Consider the following 21,161-nt stretch of genomic DNA (forward strand, 5'->3'; position numbering starts at 1 on the left):
GAAGTGCACAAATGGAAACTGCCAAGTTGAGGAAGGCTTGGTGTAGGAAATGAGGGGGTGTGTGGGAGATGTACAGAGCAGTCTGTTAATAGGAGAGCAACCTCCTTCACACAAAGTGATCTGATTCTTCTGAGCATTCTGCTAACTCTTTTTAAAATTATATAAATTTCAGGTGAACAGCATTCAAATTTAAAGCTTAGTGCTATTACACTCATAGCAATGATAAAAATGGCATCAGCTTTCTTATCTCAAATCTAAATGATTTATTTGGTGAAAATATCTGTAGATTTGTTATTTGTTCACTTTCAGTCAAAAGCCTGAATAAACTCCTATATAAGTAAGTATGAATGTTAACATATGTTTCCCTTTGTGCCAGACGCTATGCTTCGTTTCCTTGTGTGTTATTTTAATAAGGCAACTCACTGCGTGCTAAGTCGCTTCAGTCGTGTCCAGATCTTTGCGACCCTATGGACTGTAGCCCATGAGGCGCCTCTGTCCAGGGGATTCTCCAGGCAAGAATACTGGAGTGGGGTATCATTTCCTTCTCCAGGGGATCTTCCTGACCCAGGGATTGAACCCACGTCTCTTTACATCTCTTGCATTGGCAGGTGAGCTCTTCACCACTAGCGTGGCAAAGAGCTTTTCAATTCATAATCAGATTCAGACTTCCCATTTTATAGCTGAGGAAATTGAGGTTCAGAAAGGTTATGTGACTTGCCTGAGACAAACAGGCAGTGGATTCACTGCCTGACTTGGAACCCACATGTCTGACTTCAAAGCTAATGCCGATGCTTTTGGATTTCTGAAGACGGTCCTGATCATATTCACTAAATTATCAACCTCTTAATAAAGGGACAAATAACATGTAGTTGGAATAGCTTTGGAAAGTTATCCATATATAAACAAATTTTTTTTAAATTTTTTATTAGTTGGAGGCTAATTACTTCACAACATTTCAGTGGGTTTTGTCATACATTGATATGAATCAGCCATAGATTTACACGTATTCCCCATCCCGATTCCCCCTCCCACCTCCCTCTCCACCCGATTCCTCTGGGTCTTCCCAGTGTACCAGGCCCGAGCACTTGTCTCATGCATCCCACCTGGGCTGGTGATCTGTTTCACCATAGATAGTATACATGCTGTTCTTTTGAAATATCCCACCCTCACATTCTCCCACAGAGTTCAATAGTCTATTCTGTATTTCTGTGTCTCTTTTTCTGATAAACAAATTTTTGAAGTATAAAAAAATCTAAAATCGCAGTAATATCACCTCCGTTTATGAAAGATAGCGCCTATATAGTATGATATTCAGACTACCTTTTCTCAATAGTTTATCTTAATGAGAATAAAACAAAAGTTGCTGACATTTTAAAACATTCCATTTGGCTTTGGAATGTATGATACTGAATTTTTCAGATGTGTTTATGTAATGCCATTTGACTTGGGCTAATTAACTTCAAATGAAGAGTCTGTATTCTCTGAATTCGCCCCATTTGGTGGCAGTCTGGTAGGGTACTTTAGGTAGGGGCTGCCTGGCTGTACTGGGGAGTTAAGTTCTAATAACTTACATAATGCAGCCACAAATAACTGAGGGCAGACTACGCATCATAAAATTACGTCCTTAGACACATAGGCATTTCTTTGTTAAATTGCAGATGAACGTTCATGGAACAAAATCTTGATTTTCCTTCCATAAATATGTTTATGACTCTGTGAACACATATCAATGTTAGAGTTTATTTCATAGAGATCCAAGTATTCTAATCAGCACATTCAGGAGCACAGGACACACTTTCTTCATCGACACCTGTTTCAAATCCAGCACCAAAATCAAAATCTTTCACACATCTTGCACAGTAACTTGCCTACTTGCAACCCACAGCTGTGAAATCTCCCTCGCCATTGAAAGTCTGCCCTTTGTATCAGTGAATACTAATTGGACCTCAGCAAGACTTTAAAGTTTTGAGTCCCTCCCAATCTACTGGAAAGGGGGACAGCTGAAGCAAAAGTAGGAAGGTTAAGAACAAATGAGAATGTAATAAGCCTGCAGTCTGACCTTTCTTCCCAAGCCACCCAATGTGGCATTATCAAGCCGACTTCCCAAGGCTCTGTGTGGGGTAAGGGGCAAACAATGGTATCCTGCCAACACCCCCACTACCCCATCTGAAATCTGCCACATCTTATCAGACAGGCTGTATTTTCTTCCACAAATCTACCATGAAGCAAATTCTTCTCATATACAAAGCATTTGTCAAATGTAGACCCCCCTTTGGGCCCTTCTCTCCACATCTTTCTCCTCCACACTGTGTGAGCTGTAGGTGAATATTATGAGCTTATTTTGAGAAGTAGACATAAAAAGAAAACATAATTTACAAAGAGATGCAGTATTCACATTAAAGAGGTCCTTTCAGCTTCCTACTTGGGAAACCTCAGGCTATGCTGAGAGACCTGGCTCTTACTCTCTAGCTGCACTTGCTAAAGAAGTCAGCCTCCCAAGTGGCATTTGAGAAATCAGTATCCTGCCCAGGAGTTTTAGACTCTTAAATAAAAAGTGCAGTCCAATTGCTTCTCACTGACTAATGTACCTAGTCAAGGATACCACTACCTTTAAATCTACTTGGAGTGAATTTATTGGATACGAAGGTGTCTCTATCAGTAGCCCAGGAATATAAAACCTTTTTGTTCTCCATGAACTGTGATTCCTAATGGTGCCTTTATTTATGTGCCAGAACCTGTGGCAGGGAAAGCAATAGTGCTCTGAAGTGTTATAAGACCCAAAGTGTTAGAAGAAGCCAGGGCCTCTGACCATATCCAGGCCAGCAGGTCATTGTTGGTTCTAGGAACACTCAGGTGACAAAAAACTCAAACTTGATCTTTCCCTCTAACCAGAGTCCAGAAGCACTGGCTTTGCACATACATGAAGAAAATACACTGCTGGGCCCAGCAAGGTATTTGTAAGTAAGAGCCCAGGAGACTGGGCATCAGGAAGTGTGGCCTACAACCCCACTTCTACCTGTCACTGAGAGAAGGACTTCCTTTTGACCTCCGATAGTTTCAATCCACCTGTTACTCTAGTCTCAAAAGAGGAAGATGTGGTATTTGAAGTGCCATATTTTATTCTAGGCTCCTTTGAAAAGGTGGGGATTCCTTTCCCAGTAGAGTACTTTACCGAAGATTTTGAAACTATGCCAAGCATTTGAGTTTGATGCAATTCACACATACACCCCATAATCGACATGTCAAGAAATGCAGATACTCTACTGATTAAATTCATTCTCAGGCTCCCATTCATTGTTGGTTCTAGGAACTCTCAGGTGACAAAAAACTCAGACTTGATCTTTCCCTCCAGACAGCTGCGCAGAGAAAGAGAGTCTCTGTTGTAAGCTTCTCATCAATCCCAATGCCTTGCATTTGTAACATAGTATCTCACTCCAGCCTGGTGCTTCACAGAAAACCTCTCCATCCATTCTCTAGTCTATCCAGCGCATCCTACCACAGTGCTCTGAGGCATATAGTATAGGTATTATTGACCCTATCTTAGAGATAAGGAAACCGAGGCTCACAAAATTTAAGGAACTAAAACAGAATCAAATTCCTAGTAAATGGCAGAGCTGGGGACTAGAACCCAGATCTGCTTGACTTTAAAACTTATGTTTCTGTTTTTGCTTCTTCCCCCTATGCCATGGATTTCTATCAAGAGGATCGACTCTGAGGCTTGGTATGGTCTGGTTCTATAGTCATGTGGACATCCCACCCATAACTGCAGAAAGATAATGGTTATGAAACCTCTAAAACTGTACTTCAAGGAAGGGCTCGTTTTTAAAGATCAATAGAAAAGTGATACCCAATTTAAAGCAAAGTTTCAGAAAGTATGGCTCATGGAATGATTTAAACTCTTTGACCTGCCAGACAAGATTCATTTCATAACCATACCAAAGCACTGAATGTCAAGTTCTGTTGGATGTGGGAAGGTGGTTCTCAAGTAGGTCTAGCCTGCCGCTTACTGCCTGCAGGATATCCCTGGACCCTGCCTCCTAAAGGCAGATTCTTGGATTGGCTACAAAATCTTTTGTAATTTCTACAATTTAACCCAGGTCTGCTCTGGTATCTGGCATGAGTATATCCCTTACAGTTTCTCCCCAAATGGAAATTCCAGGTTAATCCTATGGCTACAAGAATTCAAGAGGTTTAAGCTTTTAACTATAATGGCCTACATTAATGAGTATCTCGGACTCTCCCCTACCCTTAACTAGTGCTAACTGCTCTCGATTTAAACATCAGATGTATGACTTTACATTCTCTTTTTCAAAAAGCAGCTAAGGAGGGGTGGCGGGTGTGTGTGTGTGTGTGTGTGTGTGTGTGTGTGTGTGTGTGTGTGTGTGTGTGTGTGTGTGTGTGTGTGTGTGTGTGTGTGTGTGTGTGTGTGTGTGTGTGTGTGTGTGTGTGTGTGTGTGTGTGTGTGTGTGTGTGTGCACATGCACGCTTTAACTTGTGTGTGTGTGTGTGTGTGTGTGTGTGTGTGTGTGCACATGCACGCTTTAACTTATATGGTCCATAACAGAAGGAAGAGCAGGAGGGACAGGGGGAAGAGGAGGAAGGAGAGGAAGAAGCAGAAGTTAAAAGAGAAAAGTTCCCTTCACTGAGTCAGTGGCGGAAGCTGAGCCAGGGACGACACATACTGCCCTCAGCAATCTGACCGCTTCTAATTGGGAAGATGGATATCCCACTGACTTGCCCTCAGTGAGCAGTACAGCTTCTTTCCTCTCAAGAGCTGTGCCTGAGGCCACCAAGACTTGAGGACCTCTAGGGGACCTTTTCAGTTTTATTTAATGACAGAATAACTATTCTGCTAGAATCCAGCTGCTGACTGTGGTCCCAAGGAGAGTTTCTCTGAGAACTTGCTAAATAATTCGTATAAATTTAGTCTTGCATTGTTGATGGATGTAGCAGAATTCTGAAGAATTAAAAATAAAATATCCTATATGGTTATACAATTTAATATTGATTCTGACCCTGCAGTCCGCTCTGGTGGAATATTATGTGTGGCCTTTGTTTTAGGGAACCTTGGGGTTGGGGAGAGGGTAGTGTGGAAAGGCTGAAAGTTTCCAGTTAAACTAAAAGAATGAACTTCAGTTCATTTTGTTCAATTGTCTATCATATCATTGTTCAATTCCACTTAATTAAATCTTAAAAGTTTTCAAACAAAATATACATTGAAATTATGTGATATACAACATAAACTTTTAAACAGTAGCAACCATGCCCATTTAACAATTCTACAGGTATAATAAAAATGCTAATATATGTTAATGTTTAGTCTGTGGTTAATGTTTTGTCTTGTTAATTTCCCCAGGGCTTTTATTACTGATTTAAATCTGCCACACTACTCAACTGATTGCACTGCTTCCACGAACTGCATGGAAGTAGCTCAAATGAATACTGATTAACAGAAATGAACAAACATTTGGCTGGGCCAACCATTCTTATTATATGCTTGTAATCATTACATACATTTTCTTACAATGAGATGGGCATGGCAGGCAGTTTCCCCTCATTTTTCCTACAGAATATATGCATATGAGTATTAAATTAATTTATAACCTTGTACTTCGGGAAGCACATCATTATTAATTAACTATTGATTGATCAGGATAGAGAGTACAGAGGATAATGAACAGAACTGGGGACAATGTGAGCATTTTATGCTCCCACAGATTTGCTGTGACTCCTCATTAATTGATTGACCATTAAAATAAAAGTTCACTAATAATCTGTAATGTATTCTGAATCAAGCTATTTTAAAAAATCAGGTGCCATTGTTTGAACATTTCATTCAGGTCAGCTCTTTAAATAAGCTGCAATTTTAAAAAACAGAACTAATGTCCTATAGATCAGTCTGCTGTTTAGTTGAACTATAGCACTTACAGTGAAAAGAGCACACAATTCGGAGTCAGGAGACCTGGGTTCCAGTCCCAGTGCATCCTCCTAACCATTTCAATAACTCTAGAACTACAGTCCTTTAATCACCTTCAAACTCAGCTTCCTCATCTGAAAACTGAAGATAATAATGCCTGCTGTACCTGGCAGTAGTGTGCAGATCAAATAAAATAATGGATGAAAGTGAAATGTCTCCCACATCCAGACAGAAAACTGACTCATTCATTCCATAAGGCAGAACTGCTTACCTTAGGCAACCCTTTTTCTGAATTAGAATCCTGGCCCAGCTGGTCAGGTACATAGCTACCTGTAAGTAATATTTGGAGGAGTTCTTTAAAAGGGGGACTTTGGGGAACTAGTGAAACTGTTTGGTGAGACTGGATCCCCACTCTGAAAGGGAGCCATACTGAGTTTGCCCACATTCATGCATCACGGTCTGATCTGTTTTGCTCTTGAGACACCTGGAATACCCCCTTCTGTTCTTCAGGGTTCCAATTATTGATGGGTGGTACATGATCTTCGCCAGTTACTCTGTCTCTCTAACCTGTTTACTTGTGTCCATGGGAATGAATGCCGTGAGGAGGCGAGACAGGTTTTTAAAAATCATTTTGTGGAAGAGACTTGCATTTTTTTTACTAATTTATAACTGCCATAAGTGGATTCTGAGAAGAAATAGAACCCTGCATGTGTGCCTAAAGTTTTTTATGTAATACCAATCCCTTCCCAGCACCAGGAGCCTAGGACTTTATTGTTTAATCACATATGGCCAATATTGTGGGGGTTAAAAGAGAACTCCATGCAGTCAATAAACTCAATACTGAATTCAAACACCACTCCTCCAAATGTACTCATCTGCTTGTGTTCTCTGACCTAGCGAATAGGAATAATCACCTACTCAGTTGCTCAAGCCAGAAGAAATGAAAGCATTTCTGGTGAATTCTCCCTCTCCCTGACTTCTATATGTCCAGCCACTGAGTCTTATTTTTTTTCTCTCATATAACTTTTAAACTTGTGGGCTTTTCTCCATATCCAGCTTTTAGGATACCATAAACTGCCTCAAGAAACTCCAATACTTTGGCCACCGGATGCAAAGAACTGACTCATTGGGAAAGACCCTGATGCTGGGAAAAATTGAAGGGGAAAGAGAAGGAGATGCCAGAGGATGAGATGGTTGGATGCCATCACTGACTCAATGGACATGAGTGTGAGTAAGCTCTGGGAGTTGGTGATGGACAGGGAAGCCTGGCGTGCTGCAGTCCATGGGGTCAGAGTCGGACACGACTGAGCGACTGAACTGAAACTGCCTCTTAGAGCAGTGCTTCTCAAATTTGGATGTGTATACAAATCACCTGGGAATCCTACACATTTAGATTCGAACACACACAGTATATCTGGGGTGAGGTCTGGGATGAGCAGCAAGGTCCTTGGGCAGTGGTTATCACAGTGTGGCTCCAAAACAAGCAGGGTCAGTATCACCTGGGAACTCGTTACAAATGCAAATTTTTAGGCCTGACCTTAAACCTATTGAATCAAAAACCCTGGGAGTAGGGTCTGGCCATCCTCCAGGGGATTTTGATACACTTCAAGTTGGAAAACCACCAGTACATAGATGAGCCCAACATCCTCTTAATTGGCCTCCCAACCTCCAGTTTTGACCTCTTCCAATTCAGAGGAACCTGACATGCTACAGTCCATGGGGTTGCAAAGTGTCAGACACGACTGAGCGACTGAACAACAACAAATTCATTCCTATAACAGCAGTTCTCTGAGACCCTCTCAGGAAGTCTTAGAGGTCAAATCTATTATCATAATAGTACTAAGACTTAGCTTGGTCTTTTCCCTATTATTCCCTCACAAATATATTGGATAATTTTCCAGAGACGTCAAGTTGTATAATGACATCATTGCTCTGGAATATGTGTGTCTAGATAGCAGGTTTAGGGCACAAATATATTTTATTTCAGAGGTGAATTTATTCTCAGTCCTTAGAGCTCTCATTGGCTATCTACTTAGGTTATGCCTACTATAATTTTTGTAACTTCATTATCATTTAATTTTAAAATCTAGAAGCTTTGTGTCTATGTGAAAACACAGGAAGTAACTACAGTCTGTAGTCTTATTTGCAATAATAAACACTTTTTGAAAAAGTATTAAGATTAACTATAAACAAAAATACAACAAAACCTCATTCCTTTGACCTTATATACATTAACAATTCATCTTACTGTGTATGCTTCAACATTTCAGAATAGGATTGTAGTGTGAGCTAAGTTGTAGTCATCTTGAAAATCATTCAGTTTAAAGAAAAAGGAGTCAAAAAAGGAGTTAAATATTTAAAAGATGTTATGAGCTCTTTAGAAGTCAAAATGATTTGTTAGAGTTTTTCAAAATGGAAATGGAAAAACAAATGAAGCATAGTTTAGGGTAAGCTGTTATATTGCAGTAGCTGGAGAGGTACACATGGGGTGAAGAAACGAATAAACACCGTAGGGTTGATATTTGCTCAATGTCTACGGGATGAAGACTCAGTAGGAAAAAAAAATCACACCACCTTCCAATAAAAGAAGGTAACTCACCAAATTAAAGATTTAGCTGCAAACATAAAAATGGAGTTATACCTCCTCAACAGAATTGAGTTTTTGCCTTTCAAATGGACAAATCTACAGTCATGAGCTGGACTTGCTATTTTGCTTATATCCATCCAGTATAACTAATCATCGAAGATCTATGAGAATTTGGGGGAAAAACATGAGCAGTGTGAAAATACTGTGTTGAATAATGTTGAAATTCATGATTTATCTTCAAAAAAACTATGAGGGCATTTACATTGATGATACACAAGATATAGTAGGTAAAACTGCTGGCAGCTTAGCATGAGTCTGGTTAGAGGCACCAAACTCTTAATAGCAGTCACTGTACTTCCCACTGATAAGCACTTCCAGTTTTTAAAAAGGCCAATTTCACTTAAGAATGCACTTGAAGAAACAGTAAAAATTTTAGTAAATGTTCACCCTTGGAAAGGAACAAAATAAGCTGGTTACTTTAAAGAAAACAATGGACAGTTTGTAACCAATGATAAAATTTGCATTATCAGGGCTCCCAGTTCCACATGTAAGGAGTTTGGAAGTTGCCACTCCATCCAAAAAACAAGTAAGAAGCTAAACAGACTAAAAATTCAACTCTTTCCAGATCTATGAGAGAGGAGAGGAGAGATGGTAAACTACTACCAAGATGAGAGAAACAGATAACAAATACAGGGAGTAAGGGCTTAACGAAGCACAGACTTAGGAGCAGAAACTGCTTTGGGAACCCAGGGTTGGAGTAGGTAAAACAAACTAACTGGCAAACTGCTGGAGGTTCAACAAAGACAACTTTGAAAATTGAACTCTCCAGAGGTACCTAGTCATAAAGGCACCCCAACAATGTGAATTTTACCTTCAGGAGTTTGACCAGATTCCCATAGTAAATGTCTGAGAAAAAAATTCCTCACGCTTCCAGCATGGAGAAGGGGAAAGAAAGCATTTTGAAATATACCAGAGCACTCTGTTCTTCTCAACAAAGCTTGCCTCAGCAGAAACCAATTAACTAAAGCCTAATGCTATAGGGTATTTTCAGAACCTAACTCACCTGGGCAAGAGAAATACCCAACTCCAGCCCACTCTAGCCATCCTGTCCCACCTAATAGTGGAGGTGGAATTTTAAAAACTGAGAAACAGTTGGGAGGTTTATGCTCCAGAGGCTTAGGCTCATTAAAAGACTAAGACCTAAATATAGGAGTGTAGACTACCTCCTCTTCCCTACACCTTACTATCATATCATTACAGGCCTATTTATAGCAGTTCCTTTTAACCAATAGATCATGTCCAGCTATCAAGAAGAAAATTACAAGGCATACTAAAAGGCAAAAAGCACAAATTAAAGAGACAGCAAGATGTAGGAATTATCAGACTGGGAATTTAAAACAACTATGACCTATTAATAATGGATACAGTAAACAGTACCCAAGAACAGATTGGCAATGTAAGCACAGAGATGGAAATTCTAAGCAAGCCAAAAAGAAACACTAAACAGAAAACTACTAACAGAAATGAAGTATGCCTTTGATGGGCTTATTAGCAGATTGGACACAACTGAGAAAAGAATCTCTAACTGGAGGATATGTCAACAGAATTCTCTAAAACAGAAGAGCAAAGAGAAAAGAGACAAAAAAATAGAATATCTAAGAACTGTGGGAAACTACAAAAGGTGTAACATATACATAATGGGACTATGAGAAGGAGAAGAAAGAACAGAAGAAATATTTAAAATAGTAATGACTGAGAATTTCTCTAAATTAATGTTAGACGCCAAATCATAGATACAGAAAGCTTGGAGAACATCTAGCAGGATAAATGCGCCCCCACCCCCCAAAAAAAGAAACCCACACCTAGGCATACAGTTTTCAAAATACAGAAAATCAAAGATGAAGAAAAATTCCTGAAAGAAATCTGGGATGGGGGAAATATCCTACCTATAGAGAAACAAAGATAATAATTATAGCTGACATTTCCTTAGGAACCATGCAAGCAAGAAGAGAGTGGAGTAAAAATAAAGTGTGGAGAGAAAAAAAATCACCAATCTAGAAAGTTGAGAGTAATCTAAAAAATTACCATTCAAAAGTGAAGGAGAAATTAAAACTTTCTCTGACAAACAAAAATTAAGAGAGTTTGTTGCTGGTAGACCTGCCTTGCAAGAAATGTTAAAAGAAGTTCTTTAGAGAGATGGAAAATAATATAGCTCAGAAACTTGGATCTCTATGAAGAAAGAAGGGCACTGAAAAAGGAATAAGTGAAGATGAAATAAAAACAAAATCTCTTTTCTTACTCTTAAACTAACAGATAACAGTTTGTTCAAGGTATATACATGTTTATATATAAATGAAATGGATGACAGCAATAATACAAGAAATGGGAGGAAGGAATTGGGATTATTTTGTTATTATAAGGTATTCACACTACCTGCAAAGTTGTATAGTGTTATTTGAATGTGAGCTTGGATTAGTTGTAAATGTATATTGCAAACTCCAGGGCAACCAATAAAAAAAGCTTAAAAGAACTAAAATTGATAGACTAAGAAAGGAAAAAATAATGGAGTCGCATAAAAAGCTCAGTTAAAACTACAAAAAGCAGGAGAAGAGTGGAAGACAAAACCAAAAACAATGTACAAGGGTAGCAAATAGAAAACACGGTGACCAAGATAATAAACATTAATACATACATAAATATTAACTTTGAATGTCAGTGGTCTATATGAATTAACTAAAAGACAGAAATTTTCAGGGTAGATCAAAAACATGACCTAACTATATGTTGTCTACAAGAAACCCACTTTAAATATAAAAACCTGTATAGATTAAAAGTAAAGGGGTGGAGAAAAATGTACCATGCTAACACTAATCAAAAGATAGCAGGCAATAGCTATATTGATTTCAGATAGAGCAGACTTCAAAGTAAGAAAATTTATCAGGGATAAAAAAGGGCATTACACAGTGATAGAGAGGTCAATTCTCCAACAATTCTTAACATGTATGTACATAACAATAGAACATTAAGCCACATGAGGCAAAAACTGATAGAACTGCCAGGGAAAATAGATGAATCCACTATCATAGTTAGAGGCTTCAACACACCTCTCTCAGAAATAAACAAATCCCAGCAGGCAGAAAATCAGTAAGGACATAGTGAAACTTAACAACACTATCAATCAACTGGATATAATTGACATCTATAGACTATGTCATCTACCAACAGCAGAATATACATTCTTCTCAAATACACATGGAACATTCACTAAGATGGACCACATTCTAGGCTATAAACACATTTTAAAATGTTTAAAAGAAAAGGAATCATATAATATCTGCTCTTTGACCACAAAAGAATAAAACTGGAAATCAATAACAGGAACATAACTGGAATATTCCAAAATACTGGAAGATAAGATAACATGTTTCTAAATAACATTTGGGTCAAAGAAGACTAAAAGAAGATGAAAGTACAACTTAACAAAATTTGTGGGATGCAGTGAAAGTAGTGCTCAGAGTCAAATGTAGAGCATTAAATATGTAATTAAAAAATCTGCAAGTTCTAAAATCATAAGTTTCTACCTTGAGAAACTAGAATAGGACAAGCAAATTAAATCTCAAGTAAGCAGAAGAAAAGAAATAATATGACTTAGAGCAGAAATCAATAAAACTGAAAACAGGAAATCAATAGAGAAGATCAATGAAACCAAAAGCTGGTTCTTTGTAAAAATTGATTTAATTGATAATCCTCTGGTCAGGCTAAGAAAAAAGTAGAGGACACAGATTACTAATAACAGAAATGAAAATAAATTATAAGGAAATAAGGGAATACTATGAACAACTCTATGCCCACCAATTTGATAACCTATATGAAATGGACCAATTCCTTTAAAGACAGGATCTGCCAAAATTTACACAAGAATTAGATGATCTGATTAGAACTACACCTAGTAAAGAAATTGAATCAGTGATGAATATCTTTCCAAAGCAGAAAGAACCAGGCCCAGATGGGTTCACTGGTGAATTCTACCAAATATTTAAAGAAGAAATTATGCCAATTCTCTACAATCTCTTTCACAGGATACAAGGAAAGGGAATTTCTCTTCACTCACTATAGGAAATCACTGATACCAAAATAGCTAATGAACATTAACATGCTTATGTGCTCAGTCATGTCCAACTCTTTGCAACCCCATGGTCTGTAGCCTGCCAGGCTTCTCTGTCCGTGGGATTTTTTTTTTTTTTTTGGATAAGAATACAGGCGAGGGTGGGATGTTCTGAGAGAATAGCACTGAAACAAGTATACTATCAAGGGTGAAACAGATCACCAGCCCAGGTTGGATGCATGAGACAAGTGCTCAGGGCTGGTGTACTGGGAAGACCCAGAGGGATGGGATGGGGAGGGAGGTAGGAGAGGGGATCAGGATGGGGAACACATGTAAATCCATGGCTGATTCATGTCAATGTATGGCAAAAACCACTACAATACTGTAAAGTAATTAGCCTCCAACTAATAAAAATAAATGGGAAAAAAAAAGAATACTGGAGTGGGTAGCCATTTCCTTCTCCAGGGGATCTTCCCAAACCAGGGATCGAACCCAGGTCTCCTGGAGTGTCCTGGATCTCCAGTATTGCAGGCAGATTCTTTACCCGCTGAGCCATTGGGGAAGCCCCCTAAATAAAGACATTATATGAAAAGATCTTTCATATTATATGTCATAAAAGAAATACAAATTAAAATGAGATACCACTACACACCCATTAGAAGGACTGTAGAATTATTCTGGCTATTAGAATGCCCCAAATCTGTAAAACTAACACCACCAAATGCTGATGAGGATGTGGAGAAGCAGGTATTCTCATACACTGCTGGTGGGAATGCAAAATGGTACAGCCAGTTGGGAAGACAGTTTGGTGGTTTCTTACAAAACTAACCACACTCTTACCACATGACCCACCAATTACACTCCTTCCTAGTTTCCTACAGGAGCTGAAAACTTATGTCTATACAAAAACCCACACAAGGATGTTTATAGAAGCTTTATTCCATAACTGCTGAAACTCAGAAGCAATCAAGATGTCCCTTAGTAGGTGAAATGAATAAAAAGTTGTGATACAGCCAGACAATGGGATTTAATTCAGCACTAAAAATAAATTAGCTATCAAGCCAGGAAAAACATGGAGGAAACTTACATGCATATTAGTAAGTGAAAAAAGCCCATATGAAAGGGCTACTTACTACATGATTCTAATTAGATGATGTCCTGGTAAAGGAAAAACTATGGAGACAGTGAAAAAAATTCAGTGGTTGTCAGAGTCGGGGGTAGGAGCAGACACGAATAGGCAGAGGATAGAGGGTTTTTAGATGAGTGAAAGTACTCTGTATTATATTACATTGATAGATATGTGTCATTATACTTTGTTCAAAGCCATAAAACACATAATATCTAGTGAACCCTAACATAAACTATGGACTTTGGGTGATAAAGATGTGCCAGTGTAGGTTCATCCTTGTAAAAATTTTTTAAAAAGAAAAAAAATAAGTTATGCATGTGTGAGGTCAGGGGCCATATAAGAAATCTCTTGTACCTTCCTCTCAATTTTGTTGGAAACCTAAAACTTCTCTAAAAAATAAAACCTTTCTTTTTTGTGGCATTGTGCAGTATGCAGGATCTTAGTTTCCCGACCAGGGATCAAACAAGTGCCCCCTGCAATGGAAGTCTGGAGTCTTAACCACTGGACTGTCAGGGAAATCCCAATAAAGTCTTTCAATAAAAGAAAGCTTTCACTATCAAGTAAAAATCAGGATTTGGTAAAACTTAATTCTTCCACTATGAGCTTTACAGCTTTTGATGAGGCTGTGGTGATATTAATGCATATGGTATTTTGATATTGTATAGTGAAATGTGTTAACCTTTGGCAGATCTGCATAACTCAGTGAACCACCATTTTTCAAATGATACAAAATCACACAATGGCTAAAGATCCACTACAACTGCAAGGAAGATTTTTTTTAACAGAAAATAAAAAGTTAATTGATATGTTTCAGGTTCCATATTGCAGCTAACCTTTAAGAAACTGTCACTTGTCAAACTTTTATGTAATATCAGAGAAATATAGCTTTAGTTATCTTAAAAGCATATTAAAACACTGCTCTTTTTCCAACTGTTTATCTGTGTGAGATCAAATTTTCATCAGTTTAACCACATTGAATGCAGAAGCAGATATGATAATCCAGCTGTCTACTATTAAGTAAAAAGAAAGAGATTTACAAAATGTAAAACAATGCCACTCATCCCATTAAAGGATTTTGTTTTGGAAAACATATCTGTTTTCTTAGAAAAATATATGTGAGCATGATGACTTTACTATTTTTTTTAAAAATCATTTGTATTTATTTGGCTTGTACTAGCTCTTAGTTGCAGCATGGGGGATCTGTAGTGATAGCATGTGGGATCCGGTTCCCTGAGCAGGGATCGAACCCGGGTCCCCTGCATTGGGAGCACAGAATCTTAGCCCCTGGACCACCAGGGAAGTCCCTGTTATTCTTTAAATAAAATAGTAAATAAGTATTTTAAAATCCTGTTTTAATTTCTAACACAATAAACAACGATAGATATAATTCACATAAGCAAGTCTCTTTGGAGGCGTCTATACTTTTTAAGAGTGAAAAAGAGTCCTGACACCAAAGGTTTCCTGCATACTAACACCCAGAATAATCAGAAAACAATAATTTATAAGTAAATCACAAAGTATTTATAGTAAATAAAGCATTATTTATCTACTGTGTTTGGAGAGCTTCCCAGGTAACTCAGTGGTAAGGAGTTCACCTGCAATGAAGGATATGCGGGCTCAATCCCTGGGTGGGGAAGATCCCCTGGAGAAGGGCATGGCAACCCACTCCAGTATTCTTACCTGGAAAGTCCCATGGACAGAGGAGTCTGGCGGGCTACAGTCCATAGGGTTGCAAAGAGTTGGACATGACTTAGCAACAAAACAACAAAATGTGTTCTGAGTGCTGGCATCACAGCAATGATAATGTCATTACTCAGCTTAAAAGCCCTCAGTGGCTTCCCATAGCCCTTAGGATAAAATATATATCTTACCTTCACTTACAATATACTTGATGATCTTGTTCCTACAAACTCCCAGCTTTGTGTCACCCTCCTCCCATCACATTCTATGCTGAGTTCTTTCATAGCATCACAAGCTCTTTACACATGCTCCACATTCTGCCTGGAAACCATCCCCTTGTTCTTTGGGTTCCAATTTACATTTGACTTCCTTCCAGAAACTTTTCCTGCCCCCAAAAGTCTGGATATGATCTAATTCTATAATCTCCTGCAGCCCTCTATGCTTCCCTGACCATGGTACTTATGACACCGCATTGTAATATTACTTCTTTCAGGCTGTCTTTGTCCACAAAGGTGTAAGCTTCACAAGGACATAGACAAAAGCAGTCTTGTTCATCACTGAATTTCCAGTGCTCAGCAAAACTCTCTACTTATTAGGTGATTAATAAATATTTGTTGAATGAATAATAAATTAAGCAATAAAATGTTATATAACATATGTATTAATATACCAAGCATAGGACATCAGCAAAAATTTCTGCATACGGATCTAGGAGAAATCTCTCCTTCAAAAAAGCTGTGAAAAAACTGACAAAAAAATGTCAGAATCAACATTTTCATAGCTTGAGAAATTAACAAAAGGACTGCAAAGATCCAAGGAGTATTTATTCAAGAAAATGACTGAACCTCTGAAAGAATAGTGAGCGTTCTATGAAGCCAGTAATAGCCTGATATCAAAATTGCACAAAGCTATCACAAGAAAAGAAAACTACAGAAAGATATCACTTATGAAGATAGACTAAAAAATCCTCAACAAAATTCTAACAAGCTGCATTTAGTAACACATCCACGAATTTGGAACCCTACCTCATAAAGACTTTAAGTGCTAAAAATATAAAACTTTTAGAAGAAAATATAGGCATAAAGTTTTGTGACACTGGATTTATTTGGCAATGATTTCTTAGATATGACACTAAAAACACAAGTGACAAAAGAAAAAAATAGATAATCTGGACTTCATATAAATTAAGTACTTTCATGCCTCAAAGGACACTATTAAGAATGTGAAAAGAAAACCTACAGAATGAGAGATAATATTTTCAAATCATATATCTGATAAGCATCTAGTATTCTGAATGCTAAAGAACTCTTATGACTCAACAATAAAATAATAATATTAAATACATGGATATAATCTGATTAGCCCCTTTATAGTCTGTCACTTACCTGATACTAATTATGCATCTTCATTTCTCATAGCTTCTTGCTATTCATGTGTCTGTTCCTATTCACTGGGCTTCCCTGGTAGCTCAGTGGGTAAGGAATCTGTCTGCAATGCAGGAGACCCAGGTGTGATCCCTGGGTCAGGAAGATCTCCTGCAGAAGGGAATGGCAATCCACTCCAGTATTCTTGCCTGGAGAATCCCATGGACAGAGGAGCCTGGAGGGCTACAGCTCATGTGGTGGCAAAGAGTTGGACACGACTGAGCGACTAACACTTTCACTTCCTATTCACTATGCACAATTAAAACTTGAGTCTGATGTAAGATGTATAGTATGTAATGGGAATGCATAGTATGTAAAACTGAGGCTGACTATCATGCAACATTACCTACCACTCTGTCACAGAACTCCAAATCACATACAGCAATGTCCATGCTATCCCAGGTACAGGCTACCACCACATAGTACAATATGTCAGGAGAGCCAAATTTTGGATTTTCTTTAACTCACTCTGATTATCACTGTTGTTAAATTCTGAGAGGCTGAAGGGGTAGAGCATTAGATGGGTTAAAAAGAAAAATATTAGAGTACAACATACATTATTTATATACTCCATTTCTCATGCAAATATTCAAAAACCCACTGTACTGCCAGGCACTACTCCTAAAATTGTATGGGAAGCCATGTACTGATAGATGGGAGCGGCACTGTTCCAGGATTGCTCCTACTGTAACTTCAGCCAAACCCACTAGCCACAGTCCATCTAAATAAAGACATGGTCTCTGACCAATACCTGGAGTCTCTGCTGATTGCCCTGCACTGTAGACAGACCTCTGCTGATTGGTTTTAGCAAAAGATATAATCAGAAGGGTTCAGAAATACTGCTGAGATGAATTTTGAAAAGGACATGATTGAAAAGAGAGGGAAAAAAATCAGGTGAATTGAGAAGAGTTGTGACCTCTGAACAGAAATAGCACAAAGAGACTCATCTTGCGCGTTTCCTCTGTGACAGCAGCGTTGAACACTGCTATCATTCTAACCCTTTCTGCCTATAGATGTTATTTTCACTTTTTCCCCCAATCTCTTCTTTTGGTCTCTTCCTTAAATGTCAGTCATGGTTTTCCTACACCCTGGATTGGCTTCTGTCTTTGCCTATGCAATTAATGAGGTAATATAGAGCCTCAAATTCTAAAGTCTATTTATCTATGTGTATCTAATGAGTAAACCATTGATCTAAATCAGGGTGTGAATATATATTTGAAAACAAATATAAATAAATATTTAAAATTCATATATCAAAAAAAAATTAATGAGGTAGTGCCATTTTGTCAGCTTGTGATTCCTTTTGTTCCCTAGTATTTGCACAACTCCAGTCACCCCACAAAACTTTGGGGCATCATCTAAAATGGGCTTTCACCCGCTGCCTTCAATATGCTTAGACTCATGGACACATGGATGTCAGAGCTGGCAGGCACGATGCAATCAGTTAGGTCAATTCTCCCTTTTACAGATAGGAAACTGAGGTCCAGAGAAGGTCACGGATTTACACATGGCCAGCTTTTGGAAGTGCTGGATGTGCCCACAGAATTCATCTCGGTAGAATTTCACTTTCTGCCAAGAGATTTCAGAAGCTTTCCCAAATATAATAAAACTCAAACAGAAATGGGATCGAAATGCATTGCTATTTTGTATTATCTGTGCTCCTCCACTCTAACAGTATGAATAATTGAGAAATTATTGAAATTGAAGGATCTATTGCTTATAGATCATTCAAGAATGCAGGATATTCCAGACCAGTTTCAGGAAATCTGTATGGTAAGCATTCTAATAACTAACATTGTGGTTAGTTATAGCCCTTTGCTCTTTACAAAGCACTTGTCCATATTACATTATGACATGGGTGCTTTATAACCAGGTCTGTGAAGATCTTATGTCTATTTTTACCAAGAGAGGTTCCAAGAAGTTCAGTGATTGCTCAAGGCCACACAGCTAATAAGGGACCAAAAAGGGCCTTTAAACCAGGACCTAACACTCCAAATTCTAACATGCTTCTTTATAGTCCCTATTGAGGAAACTCTTTGGGAGTAACTTAGAATCAAAGATTCACCAAGTTCAAAGTTAATACTTAAGAAACTGTGGTCTTCAAGAAGATGGAGAAAACGAGTAGCAACAGAAATAACCCTGGCCAAGTGTTTCCTATATTTCTTAACAACAAAAGTGGTCTCAAGTGACACCCACATTGTTCAGTTGGACATGGTGATTGAAAAATGGGACCTATTTTTGCTTTATGCTGAAGAATAATAAGGACTTACTTGAAATGTGTCTTAGGTACCCCAGATCCGAACTTTAAAACCCATCTCTTATTCTTTATGAGTTACTGATTTAGTAGGGTAAATATCCAAGGCCTATTCTAGCCCGAGCTCTGCCAATGGGACTTTTGTACCCTTGGTAAGGTCTTCTCGGGGCCTCAGCTTTCTCATCTACAAGATGAAGGGGATTGGATTAAATAAGCACTCCCAACTGTGGCATCTTAAAATCCTGTGGCTCTAAGAGCAGGTCTGGTGCCAGGAAAAAGGAGTCATTTCCCTTTGAAAGTAGAGGCTGTCTCCTTCCTTGCCCATCATTTTGCCTCCCCCCGCCGCCTCATGGTTTTGCAGCGGCTATAATAAAGTTAAGTAAGACTTGGACAAGAAGCTTGCTCACTGTATCATGATCTTTTAACAGGTTTCATAGTTTAACATAGTGATGTGACAACTAATAATGAAAAATAAACAGAAGTTTGAGGGACATACACAGGGCTCCTCATGGGCACCATCAGATCAGAGAGTCTGCAACCTGTCAGGAGAACATACTACCTTGGGCAGCTGGGGTTCAGAGCACAGAGAATAGCCCACTGATTTCAAAGGCCCTTCAATAGTACCCAGAATTATTGTTAATAGAAATACTCTCAGGTCAGCTATAGACCCCTAAGACAAATCATTTAGCTTCTACATAACACAGGAGAATTGCAAAACAAGTTTGTTCCAAGGAGGAAAGGTACTTTTAGCAAGAATCCTTGTTGTAGCATCGGATTCTGCCCATGTGGGAATTGTCTGCACAAAATTAGTGACTTCTATCACAAAATACTGGTAGAGGCAATTATGCTGTTTCCACAGCATGCATGGCAGCTATGCAAACCCACTCAGATTGGGGACACCTGAAACATACTGGTCTACTTGAAGAAAAATCAAATTGCTTCATTTTTGAGTCAATTTACAGTGAGTAAGAGCAGGGCTTCTAAGACATGTCCAGAGGAGGGCAAGTGTGATAAAGAAATGAATTACTGTGATAACGACCAAAGAAAAAAGGAAAGAAAAGCAACCCTTGGCTACACATAGCTGGTGATAATAATTCTTCCAGATATTCCAAGGAGTCAGCCCCCAGTCTTTTAACAAGAGGAAAAGAAACAAAATGAGATTCTCACCCTTTACAACAAAGGTACAGGCACTAGTGTTAGTAACACTGTTGTGGAGAACAGGCAAGTGGACACTGGAAGTCCAATAGAGTTACTGGGAAAAGACAAGATGATGAGTAGCTTTTTTGTATTGACTTGCCTTCGGCAACTTTTGATCAACTGACCAATCAGCAGGCCTCTTGCTAGTGTCATGAAATCATATGTTTCTGGAGCCAAAGAGGGGGAGCAAGGCTGGACATATGAGTGCTCTATCTGCTCAGTTTTATTAAAAACTCATTGCTTGTTGCTAAGATGTATCACAAAAGATTGCTTTTCTAATAAAGAATAAAGACAGTCTCTTCATTCTGTTTCCTTATCTATGTTTCCCTAACATATAAAATAATATCTGCCTCACGTCTTGCTATCCTGCCAGAGCTAATAACATACATGAATCAGAAGTGGATTGTTTTGATCCAAACATTGGCAGTTTAGCAACAAAAGAACACAATGACATTCAGGTTCCAGCTCCCCTGCAAAAGGCCACTAAGTAGGTCTCCCTTCCAACACCGCCTCAAATATCAACTCTGAGACAGGGAATCCGGATTACTGAGTAAAAATAAATGTTTAAAAAGCAACTAATTAAATAATCATAAGAAAAACACATGAAGTAGAATGACTGCATGAAGTCAGCATTCAGTTTTATGGACCACACCATAAAAAGAGTCCTTACCCAAATGTCCATAGAGCAAACAAAGCTATGAGGAGCTTCATGGAGGCTTGCAGTCACCTACTCAATTCACTTTCTTGGTCACTCACCTCTCTGATGTATCAATCTGCCATCCTCTTCTCACAGGATCCCCTCTCAGCAGATAGTCACTCTCCTGTCTGTCTTCTTAGTCTTACTCTTATGTGTTCAAATAGTCCTTCT

At 38.5% G+C, this 21,161-nt stretch overlaps 1 protein-coding gene across 1 annotated transcript in view; it reads right to left on the reverse strand.

The window, feature by feature from the left end:
* The window catches only part of GPC3 (glypican 3), a 449,637-nt gene that overhangs the window by 158,214 nt on the left and 270,262 nt on the right, over nt 1-21,161 (reverse strand). The window lies entirely within an intron of this gene.

This window comes from Cervus elaphus, chromosome X (assembly GCF_910594005.1).
Source record: "Cervus elaphus chromosome X, mCerEla1.1, whole genome shotgun sequence".
NCBI classification, from domain to species: domain Eukaryota; kingdom Metazoa; phylum Chordata; class Mammalia; order Artiodactyla; family Cervidae; genus Cervus; species Cervus elaphus.